Raw genomic sequence first — 13,206 nt, forward strand, 5'->3', positions numbered from 1 at the left:
CATACATACATACATACATGCATGCATGCGTACATACATACATCCATCCATCTATCCATACATACATACATACATACACATGCATACATACATACATACATACATACATACATACATACATACATACATACATACATACCATGCATGCATGCATACATACATGCATGCATGCAATACATACTACATGCATGCAATGCATGGCTTACATACATACACATCTATCCATTCATACATGCATGACATACAGCAGACATGCCCATACATGCATACATACATACATACATACATACATACATACATACATGACATAACATACATGCATACATGCATACATGCATACATACATACATACATACATACATACATACATACATACACATCCAGTCAGCATATAGCTATTTCGGGACAAAATCCAATACAGTTTATATTGGTGAGACGCCACTGTGATGAGGAGTTTAAATATCACAGGAACTGTAGGTTAATGTGTGACATAAGTGAGGTTAGATGAGGCATCTACAAGCATCAGCTGGAGGCTGATGGAGTGTTGTGGAGGCTGGTGGTACTATGTCCAGATGTTGGAGGGTGGATTTGACTCTCCCACCCTCCCTCCCCCTCCCCCCCCACATTGACCGCAGTACGTCTAAGGTTACTTTCCACTCTCGCTTACCAAGGGTATAACCCCCGCCCCCCCCCCAACACACACACATGCATCAGATTCTTAACTTACAATATTTATTATTTACCAATTTATGTTACTACACTGACTCTCAATTTCACAATATTGTATAAACTTTGATGAATCGCTCGTCTATGGGTCATCCAATAATGTTAGCAGACTTCTAGATGTTACCACTGCTAGGTTTAGGCTCGGCAACAAGTACCTCTGGAAGTTTGTAACATCTGATGATCTAGATTTGACTAAATGTAAACTCTGTCAGCAGAACTATTCGCATACTTTGAGTCATTATATAATGGAATGTGAAAAATAGCGGAATTTAAAGATAACAACATCAATAGTGTCCATGAAATGTGTAAGTACTTCATTCATAATGATGTGCTGCCCGAAATCTTAGCGAAGTATCCAAAATTTGCTTACTGTAGGTAATGCATACACATGACTGTAAAGCTGCCGCCCAGTTGGGTGGGTGTGGAGCACATGACTGTAAAGCTGCCGCCCAGTTGGGTGGGTGTCGAGCACAATGACGTAAAGCTGCCGCCCAGTTGGGTGGGTGTGGAGCACATGACTGTAAAGCTGCCGCCCAGTTGGGTGGTGTGGACACACATGACTGTAAAGCTGCCGCCCAGTTGGGTGGGTGTGGAGCACATGACTGTAAATTTTAAGCATGCCACCCAGTTGGGGTGGGTGTGGAGCACATGACTGTAAAGCTGCCGCCCAGTTGGGTGGGTGTGGAGCACATAACTGTAAAGCTGCCACCCAGTTGGGTGGGTGTGGAGCACATGACTGTAAAACTGCCGCCCAGTTGGGGTGGGTGTGGAGTACATGACTGTAAAGCTGCCGCCCAGTTGGGTGGGTGTGGAGCACATGAACTGTAAAGCTGCCACCCAGTTGGCGTGGTGTGTGGAGCACATGACTGTAAAGCTGCCGCCCCAGTTGGGTGGGTGTGGAGCACATGACTGTAAGCTGCCACCCAGTTGGGTGGGTGTGCAGCAAGACTAGTAACTGTGCGACTCCTCATAGATGTAAAGTGCCTTGTATAGTGACTGTTGTGAGCCTCTTGTTGTATCACTTGTGACACAAAAGATTACTGATGTGTGTATTTGTGGTGGTGATTAAATATGTATGTATATGTATACGTATGAATATGTACATGTATGCCATAAGTATGTGTACATTAATAATTTTGTAACTAGAGTCAAAAGATTGTTATTTGCCTTAGCTAAACGAACTAGAGGGTTCAGTTCCTGAACCGATTATGTGCCTCTGTAATCCTTTACACCACCGACCACGGGATGTGTATTATGGGGTGCATAATAAAGAAAGAAATGAATGGACCGAACCCCACAAATCATTTAGCTAAGCAAGTTACAATCTTGATGAGCTAGTTACAAAATTCACTATAAGTCGTCACATAAATGGGTTCGAGATGGACCACAATTAGTGCATTACATAATTTATCAGTATTGTGCAGCCTGTGATCCCCGCCTGGCTGGATACTGATACCTAGGTAATTTTTATGTGTCCGGACACCGGCGATAAGGTGATATTATTTATTTAACTTAAGATATAATATTTTTTAAATGTTGTCACATTAACGGCTACATCTTCCTTTCTTCTGACATATAGATTTTTAAGATTAATTAAAATATATGGAAACTAATTATACAATTTATTGGCTGGTGTGCAGGGCTTCACACTCTCAGAGCTAGCCATCAAGTAACTATCAAAACGCATATATCTTCGTTTTCACTTCAGTTATATTTATGACAAAGGATTTTAGATGTAGCCTATATTTCTACCTTTCAGATGACATAAATACTTTCGTTAATTACAAATATCTAGATCAAACTAACATTGATTTTCAAAAGGTTGTATATTTTCCATCAATGGAGAGCATCAGCCAAGAAGCCTTCTTTAAAATATGAATATCTTTCCTCACCCAATAAGATCTAATCTCTGAATAAAACGCAAAAAACGACTTGATTGTAACCTATCCACCGCTGCCCATTGGATGGGGGAGAGGGGGTATGTGTAGGATAAACAAATCAATTGTGACACTAGCCCTCCATATATGTCAGTTGCTTAAATTATAAACTGTACTTGTGGTCGGTCTCGAGCCCATTGTTGATGTGACAATGTGCATTGACTTTGTAACTAGCTTATCAAGATTATAACTTCCTTGGCTATATGAATTGTGGGGCTCAATCCCTGAGCCCATTATGCCGCCTCTGTAACACTCCACTATCGCCCATAGGATGGGTATGGGGTGCATAATAATGAACTAAAATAAGCTCTGCCTTTTTTATAACATATACAATTATAAGCTTTATTTGTGAATCTCAATTAATTAAGCAATATATCACAGAGCCTGTAGGGTTCGGTGAGATGAGCGAAGAGACATGGGAGATTTCACATAAGTACAGTACATGGTAGTTTAAGTAGCGAACGCATGTCAACGAATAACGAGTATATATAACAACACTATTGTCCTATGAAGTCGATTTAACTTCCAAACATATATTTTTTTAATAAATGTTAAATGTTTTCTGGCTAGCTATGTTAGATTTTATTAAAAATACGTATTCTACTTGTTAACATTATAATTTTAAATTTGTGCAGAGAAGTGCGACAACTGGATATGCCAACAAACACTTTCCAAACAACGATATATCTTGGATAAGTCGTTCCACAACATTGACGCTTGGACCCGTCGACTTCCTTTGATGCCTACTTATTTCATAATGAAATTATATTAGTTTGGAGTAAATATATGTTTTCTCATGTTCCGCATTCAGCACCCACATTATAGTAAATATACCATATTACTTCATTACTTAAATAATGCTAGGAGGGTTTGAGTAGCTTTGGGTCTTTAGTGGACAGAATCTCCAATAGATGGGGCGAGAGTCCGCTCCCCTCTCTCTCGCCCGAGCAAGAGTCGAAACTTAATTTAAAATTGATATATCTTTGTTCTCGAACATGATATATTTCATTTGGTAAAATCATAATAATGTTCATATCTCGGTCTTTCTGGAGGCATATAAGATTTTAGGCTTTATTAGCGTATCTTTGATAATTATACAATATATCGGCAAGTGCGTAGGCGTCTGCACTCCATGCCCGACAAGCTACTGAGCGCTACTATAAAACATATGTATCTTCACTTGAGCTATAAATATGTCTATTGTAATGTATTGAAAATGAAGCTCTTATTTCTATCTTTGCTTAAGACATATAAAACATTTGTGTTTATTAACGAATTACGTGAAATAAACATTGATCTGAGAGGAGAGTTGCTCTGTCGTTCAGTCTGTACGGGGTGGGAGCTCCGTAATTTTTAAAATACATGTATCTTCATTAGAACTTTAAATATGTCTATGGTAAAGTGTTTAAAGTGAAGCTTATATGTCTGCCTTTCTTGAGACATATAAAACATATATGTTTATTAACGAATTCACGTGAAATAAACATTGTTCTGAGAGAGAGTTGCTCGGTCGATCAATCTGTCCGGGGTTAAGCTCGGCTATTATAAAAGTACACGTATCTTCGCTTTAAATTTAAATATGCCCATGGTAAGGTATTAGAATGAAGCTTATATTTCTATCTTTCTTGTGACATATAAAACTCTTACGTTTATTAAGGAATCTGTGTGAAATAGGCATGGTCTGAGATGAATGCTGCGGTTTTTCGAGCTCGACGCGCTGGCAATGGACGCCTTAAACATCCAGTGGGTGTTATTGGACCCTATACCCATTTATTTGTGGTTGGAGCCCCATACCCATTCTATGGGTGGTTTGGAGCCCCATACCCATCCTGTGGGTTGTAGTGGACGCCATACTCATCCTGTGGGTGGTATTGGACCCCATACCCTTCCTGTGGGTGGATGTGATCCCCATACTCATCCTGTGGGTGGATGTGACCCTCATACCCATCCTGTGGGTGGTATTGGACCCCTTTCCCACCTAACAGGCGGTAGGTGACAATATACCCATCCTAGCTATAGTTGGTATAGTAGACACAATACCGTCCTGTTTGCAGTAGTTTACCCCATAGACATTCAAATGTAACATCGTTTTCTGTTAGCGTTCCTACAAAACATTCTTTAAAGATTTTTAAAGCCAAACTATGGTATATAATATTGATTGGTGAAGCACTTATTCTATGTAATAATTTATAGTGCTTATTATAATTTACTAAGAACAACTAATATTTCTCAAAACAAAACTACGAGCCTTCAATAGGATATAGCTGATCTGTAATATTATAAGAGCATGGACAACAGTAGGTAAATTTCACAACCCATGTGGGACCTGAAAACTACAATTTTCCTTATAATTGAACCAATCACGAATATTCTGCTATCTATGTTGACGGACGGGTACTGTGACACGTAAATTGGTACGTGAGGAAGAGTTTGGGCCTTGGTAAAAAAGTAACTGGGAATATATCACATATTTACTAATTCATATTCAACATATTGACTTTAAGCATTAAGTCATATATGTGCTGTCTTGTGTGAGAACGGGTTTGCATTTGCAAGGGTCCACGAACTTTATGGCCAAAGACTAACTCAAAAGGAGAACAGCCCAGTGAACTTTGTAATCCCTCTCTAGCCGCAAACAAAACATACGGTAAATTCTCATCCCAGAAGGTGTGGGAACTCTCGCACGATGTCTTCAACATCTGCTTCAGAGTTAGATGGAAACGTTCAATTACCCCCTGACTCTGTGGATGGTATGGGCTGGAAACCTTATGAGTTATTCCATGTTCCTTACAAAATTGCTCGAAAACATCAGACTTAAAATTTGTACCATTGTCAGTTTGCACGACCCGAGGCAGTCCAAAAGTGGAAAAAAATTGCAACATACGAGCAACAACAGTTTTTGCTCGGATGTTCCTTACAGCAAAAGCCTCTGGGTAACGAGTAGTGATACACATCATCGTGATTAGGTAAATATTACCAGACTTAGTTCTAGGTAATGGTCCAACACAGTCCATTACCACATGAGAAAATGGTTCCTCTGGCACAACAATAGGCCTTAGAGGAGCTTTAGGTGGAGTCTGGTTTGGTTTCCCAACCAGTTGACAAACAATACACGCATTACAAAATTTTGCCACATCGCTTTTCAGCTTGGGCCAGAAAAAATACTTTAAAATTTTGTGATACGTAATATTAATACCTTGATGTCCCCCCATAGGATCATCATGAGCAGCTGCCAAAACTCTTTCTCTATAGCAGGTCGGCAACATAACCTGGTGGACTACCTCCCACTCATTTGACAAGGGAGCACTCTGTGGTCTCCATTTTCTCATCAAAATCCGATCATTGTAGTAGTACCCAGTTGCTGCGTCTACAATTTCCTCCATAGAGACGGCTGTTTCATGACAATCTGCAAGAGTGGGGTCAGCTTTCTGTAACTCACTCAAGGAGGCATCTAGGCCTTGGTCAGATGCCATTGGCCGAGGCTCAACAGTGTTCTCCTCCACCTCCCCACTACTCTCTGTAGATGGCGGTGGCAGGCTCTCCACAATGTCCTCGGCCACGTCATCGAGTCGGGCCATGAATGTGTCCGCGAGGTCCACTTGGTTTTCACCACTCGGAAAGCTCCTCGTGACCTCGGGATTTACCACCTTGGCAAGCACAGGGCTGCCCTTACATTTAAGTCCCATAGACCTGGTCACCGCGCACGCAGGGTACACAACATTATCCTCTGCGGCGGGTGGATCCAGGCAAACCTTAGGGGTAGGCAACATAATAGGCAGTCTGGAGTCCCCTACCTTATCCCCTGCTAAATCATTACCAACTATTACATCAACATTAGGGAAAGGTAGGTATGAAGTGACTCCGACTGTACAAACACCCTTGTGGAAATCAGATTCCAGGGTAACCTTATGGAGGGGTACTGCTCGAGTATCACTAGTGACACCCTCGACCAGTACCACCTCTCCAGTGTCGAGAGAGTTGGCACCTTGCAACGCACTCTCTAAAATTAAAGTCTGGATGGCACCGGTGTCTCGGAAGATCACCACGTCCTTCCAGGAAGAGCCCTCAGACAAAAGTAGTCTCCCTTTCGATAAGAATGGGGTAAGCAAGTCCAACCACTGTGGGTTGGAGGTCTTACTTCCTAACCCTTCTGAAAACCTCAAGCCCTGTGTCACAACTAGAGCATTGGGTCTTTTTTCAGGGTGCAGTTGCCAACAACGGCTAATAGTGTGGTTTGGACGATTACAGTGACCACAAAAACGTCGGGGAGAAGAGACATTACTAACCGAATTACCCTTCGGTTCACCTTTAGGTGCCGTTGGGCTAGACACTTTGACAGGGTTAGTTATGTCTGAAACAGAAGGTGCATTAGGTAAAGGGTTAGAATGAGCTGGTCTGGACTGGCTGTGGGTATAAGGTTTGCTACTCTGTGGGGTATAATTATTTTTATTGGGCCTTTTGCCCGCCAATTGGTAGTTTTCTGCCAACTTGGCCAAATCCCCTATTTTAGAATTTAACTATATCCTTCCTTTAATGTACTGTGATACGTTCTCTGGCATAACATCTATAAAATGCTCCATTAAAATTAAGTTCCTGAGAGCCTCATATGTTTCGGCTTTCGCCGAGCGAATCCATCTATCAAACAATCGAATTTGATCATTCACAAATTCAGTGAGCGGTTGGTTGTGAGTAGGCCTAAGGTTACGATAAACTTGGCGGTGAGCTTCAGGAGTAATTTCATATGCCCGCAAAATACATTCCCTGACTTTATCATATTCGAAACACTCGTCGTCAGGCATGTTTATAAAAATATCTTGTGCTTTACCCCTAAGTCTTCCCTGTAGGATTTTCACCCACTCTTCCTTTGGCCAGTTCATGGACGTGGCCACTCTCTGAAAATGGTTGAAAAACCTTTCAGGGTCAGACTCGGAAAATTCAGGCAAATTATGCTTTTTCTCATAATGCCTGGGGTTTGAATCCCCGGCAGGTGGAGTTCCAGTGGCATTCGCTCTAATTTTAGCCTCCTCGGTTTTGAGTCTTTGCTCCTCTAATTTTATTTTTGCTAACTCTAAAGCTAATTCACTTTCCCTATGAGTTGCACTTTCTGCTTGGCTAGGCTGGCATAAAGGTGTATCACTTGCCAATAGTTGTTCATCAATACAATGTTGTAATATTTCATTCACCAAAGTCCACTTTTTATCTGCGACATTTAATTCTAGGCCAAATTCCTGGCCTAACAATACTAAATTAGACTTTTTAAGTTTCTTTATCTCTACCACTGAAGGCTCCCTTGCCAGTTCCTGCATTTCAAAAGACATCACTAATAATTTTAGCTCCCAGCCAAAGAAAAAAAAAAAATAAAAATTGGAAAAAAAAACAAAAATTTGCACGGCCCCTAACACAAGGCCACACTAACCTTAATCGTGAAGGGATCCAGCTGGGTGTCCAGTCAGTGCAAGAATGTCCTTTGCTAGATGAGCTGGACCCTAGGCTAGCACACAACCGTTCTGCGGAAATAAAAAATTTTAATTTTGGCACTCAAGAATCTAATTTTTTACACTTATAATGTTCCTCCCGGACTGGCCAACCACTTGTTACAACAATGGAAGTGGGGCTTCTATGGGGTACTGGTACTATTAAGGGGTAAAGGTAGTTAGAAGACAAGAGTATCAAATATGGGAGAGCTAAAAGGCCCGGCCCCCAAAATAAACTGTCCACAGTAGTAATAGCTTGCTACAAGACCATATATGTTAGTCTAAGGGTTGATCACTGCGCTCCCACCTTGGAAGAAGAGATACTCTGTAATTCATGTACTTATTTATTAACCCCTTAACAACCCCCCATATACACTCACACCAATAACAATAATAATAATAACTTTACCACACTATCTTACGTTTAAAAGCCTTGGTCCACATAGACAGGATACAAGGTTTACACTAATAACAAGCTAGGGTAAAGTACTACTGGATAAGCACTGAAGCTGGATGCAGCTTAGGGTAGTGAGACCATGTGGTACCCTAATACAAAACACAACACTTAGGGTAAACAAAACACTGGCAAATACTAACCCCAGGTCTCACCAATAGTTACTACCAGAGTAGGTACACTTACTAATGCCCCGTACTTAAGCGTAAGGATACAGGAACTTCAGGTAAGGGAAATAAGTAAGAGGAGAAGGGAGAAGAGTAGGGATACAGCCACAGAGTAGGTCTTATCTGCACGACACCAGCCAGAGAGAGCCGAGCTAGCCACCAGCTGCCTCCCTCATGTCGTGGTGCCGGGAGGAGCCTAATTGATCGTGCAGCTAAGCACATTAAAGATCTTCCCCTATGCAACGTATTGTTACTTTATGAATGATTAGAAAGTATTAGTAAGCAAAGTTGGTGCCTATGTTATTATTTAATAATCAACCCCCAGCTCAGTCTTTAAATGCTCTTTGAGAAACAATAATAGTCTTACGTCTGGCAGGGAAGATACAAACAATTGCTATTCTAGATGCCCAACTGTACTACCAGAAGTTTAATAGCTCAATTTTGACCTCTGGTTTCCACTGGAGAACCCAGGGTCGTAACAGACAGCTTGATTGGTAATTTATACTAAGATTAATAGGCACCATACAGCAAATTGAAAGCACATAAGAAGACAGCAGTGATCACAATGGTAAAGTTTTTTTTGCATTGGGTACCACTAGATACACTGCAATTTTAAAGCAACAATGTAGAAAACTATGAAGATGCAATTAGGTACTTTTTAGTTTAAATATTAGGTACCTGATTAGGTTTACGATATTAGGAGATAGAAATTAGGAGATTACAGTAAGAAAAATATTAGGAAATTAGGTACTTCTAGTTTAAATATTTACTTACGATTCCCTACAACTATCTATTCCTTTATGATTCAACAATTCCCCCCACAATATTTCTCTACATCCAACTATATATTTCCCCTTCCTTGACCAGACCACATATTTAGTCCTCTGTAAGGACACGCCTACTAGGCGAGTCCCTCCTACTTCTCTATTATATATACTACACTTTAATATCAATCCACATTAATAACCATTCAAAACCAACTGGATATTTATTTATTATTTATTTATTTATGCATATACAAGAATGTACATAAGGAATGTGAGGATACAAATATGGTAATTACAGTCTTGTAAAGCCACTAGCACGCGCAGCGTTTCGGGCAGGTCCTTAATCTAAGAAAATTTTAAGGAGGTAAATACTTGCAAAATTATAGACAAAAAATGATAACAGATACATGAAATGAAAAAAGATGAGAGAAAATTGTAGGTACAGTATATTAAAGCACATAGGTAGCTAAGATTGATTGCAATGGACAGCTTGAATGGTAGTTGACAAAAAAATTGGTAGGCATAATACAGCAGAAACAATATAAGATTGGTTGCAATGACAGCTTGAATGGTAGTTGACAAAAATTGGTAGTCACAATACAGCATATGGCTAGCACATAAAAGAAGACAGCAATGAACACAATGATAAGGTTGTTTGAATTACATAAAAAATTAGGAGATTGGGTAACACTAGGTACAGAGCAAATTTAAAGCTCAGTGTAGGAAACTAAGAAGATGAAGTTAGGTACTTTTTGGTTTGCTTTTAAATAAGGCAAAAGTTTTACAGTTTATCAATTCACTAGGGAGTGAGTTCCATAAACTAGGTCCCTTAATTTGCATAGAGTGTTTACACAGATTAAGTTTGACCCTGGGGATATCAAAGAGATATTTATTTCTGGTGTGGTGATAATGGGTCCTATTACATCTGTCCAGGGAGAGTTTCAGAGCATGGTTTGCATTTAAGAACAGGGTTTTGTAAATGTAGTTGACACAAGAGAATGTGTGGAGGGAGTTAATATTTAGCAAGTTTAGGGATTTAAACAAGGGAGCTGAGTGTTGTCTGAAAGCTGAGTTAGTTATTATTCTGATAGCAGATTTTTGCTGTGTGATGATGGGCTTAAGGTGGTTTGCAGTGGTAGACCCTCATGCACAGATACCATAATTAAGATAGGGGTAAATTAGTGCATAATATAGTGAGAGGAGAGCAGAGTTAGGAACATAATATCTGATTTTGGAGAGTATACCAACTGTCTTAGAGACTTTCTTAGTTATGTGTTGAATGTGGGTGCTGAAGTGAGTCTCTTCTCTAGGAATAGGCCAAGAACTTGCCATCATCTTTATTACTGATGTTAATGTTGTCTATCTGTAGCTGAATTGCATTTGATGATTTGCTTCCAAATAAGATGTAGTAAGTCTTTTCGATGTTTAATGTTAGTTTGTTCGTTGACATCCATAAGTGGACTTTTTTTAATTCATTATTCACAACATTATTTAGTGTATGTGGGTTGAGGTTTGAATAGATAAGAGTAGTATCGTCAGCAAACAGTATAGGTTTGAGAATATTAGAGACATTAGGCAGATCGTTTATATATATAAGAAATAGAAGAGGTCCTAAGATGCTGCCCTGTGGCACTCCAACGGTAATTGGTAGAGTGGACGAAGTTGTATCATTGATGGTTACATATTGGTGTCTGTCACTAAGATAGGATCGGATGTAGTCAAGGGCAAGGCCTCGGATTCCATAATGCTGGAGTTTAAGTAAGAGGTAGTTGTGATTAACAGTATCAAAGGCTTTTCTTAGGTCAATGAAGAGTCCAATCGGAAACTCATTTTTGTCAAGGGCTGAGTAGATAACGTCAAGGAGACTAATGATTGCATCGTTGGTGCTCTTTTGGGACCGGAAGCCAAACTGGCAGGGGCTGAGTATGTCGAATTTTACGAGGTAGGAATAGAGCTGTTTGTAAATAATTTTTTCAAATATTTTTGATAGAATGGGTAGATTTGATATTGGTCTATAATTGTTTATGTCCGCCGGATTGCCTCCTTTATGGACTGGCGTTACTCTTGCTTTTTTGAGGATATCAGGGAAGGTGTGACACTCGATAGATTTGTTGAACAGTAGTGCTATGGGTGGGGCAAGGGCATGGGAGGCTCTCTTGTACACAATGGACGGAATTTCACTGGTGTTCCCCTGCCTTGGTTTTTAGAGAGTGTATGATGGACACAACATCTGCCGGGCTGATTGGTGAAAGGAGAAGAGAGTTTGGATAGCTGCCTGAGAGATATGTGTTAATATGTGTCTGAGTCTGTGGGATTTTACTGGCAAGATTAGCACCAACGATGAAAAGAAACTATTAAATTCATTTGCCATTTCTAAATCAGTTGACGGTATATCCCCATCCTTGTAGAGTTTTATTTGGTTATGTGAGTGTTGCTTAGTTCCTAGGATACTAGAGATAGTTTTCCAAGTGTTTTTCATGTTGCCTTTTGCTTCATTGAATCTATTCACATAATATGCAAGTTTTGCCTTTCTTATGATACTGGTAAGCATTGATGAGTACCTTTTAGCTACTTCCTTTGAAACTAGGCCAATCCTAACTTTCTTCTCATATTCATGTTTCTTGTTGATTGAGTTGAGAATGCCACTTGTGAGCCATGGATTGTTTAATCTTTTGTCAGTTACTTGCTTTGTAAGAAGGGGACAATGAAGGTTGTAGAGGCTTAGAGTTTTGGAGAGGAAGAGGTTTGCTAATGAATTTATATCATGGGTATTATTGAATTCAGAATCCCAGTTAATATTGTGAAGTGCCTCTGTAAGATTGTCTAAAGCTGATTCACTGTGTAGCCTAAATGAAAGTTTCTTGCTTTTTGGTGGTGTTATGTCCATGTTCGCTATGAGAAAGGTAGGATAGTGGTCAGTTGTTCTGTCGTAGATTATACCAGATACAAGGGGAGCTGTTATGTTTGTCCATATGTGGTCCAAGGTAGTGGCTGATGTTTGAGTGACTCGGGTAGGTTTGGTGATAGTGGGGATTAGCATACAGGAGTTCATGCTGTTAAGGAAATAGTCAACTTGAGAGCAATTTTGTTGACCCAGGTCAATATTAAAGTCTCCTCCCAGAATGATGTGGTTTTTGTTGAGATTGTTGTTTATAATAAGATTCCTTAGGTTGTCTGAGAAAGAAGCTATGTTAGTATTAGGAAATCTATAGATGGCTCCAATAGTCAAAGAGGATTTAAGGGATTAATTGTAAACTATGCAAAAGTATATTCACAGTGGTCATCTCTGTCACTAATAACACTGTTGCAGATAAATGTATCTCGGTAATATATAGCTGTGCCACCACCTTTTTTATTAGGCCTACAGTTATGAATGGCTTTATAACCAGCTAAGTTGTAGAGTTGGGTATAGTCTTTATTTAGCCAAGTTTCTGTTAAAATAATGAACGATAGGTTAGTACCTAGTGCTGTGAGTAGTGCATTTAAATCGTCAAAATGTTTACCAAGTGATCTAACATTTTGGTTATAAACTGATAGACAGGTGCTATTTTGGAGTTTGTTTTTAGCCTGGTGTGCTGTGAAATACTTGCAATAATGATGATCAATGTGCTGGTTGGTATAGATATGAGACAGAAGATTTTGATCAGGATCAATATCAGTGTGCATAGAGATGCAGAGGGA

This window comes from Procambarus clarkii, chromosome 41 (genome assembly GCF_040958095.1).
Source record: "Procambarus clarkii isolate CNS0578487 chromosome 41, FALCON_Pclarkii_2.0, whole genome shotgun sequence".
Classification (NCBI taxonomy): domain Eukaryota; kingdom Metazoa; phylum Arthropoda; class Malacostraca; order Decapoda; family Cambaridae; genus Procambarus; species Procambarus clarkii.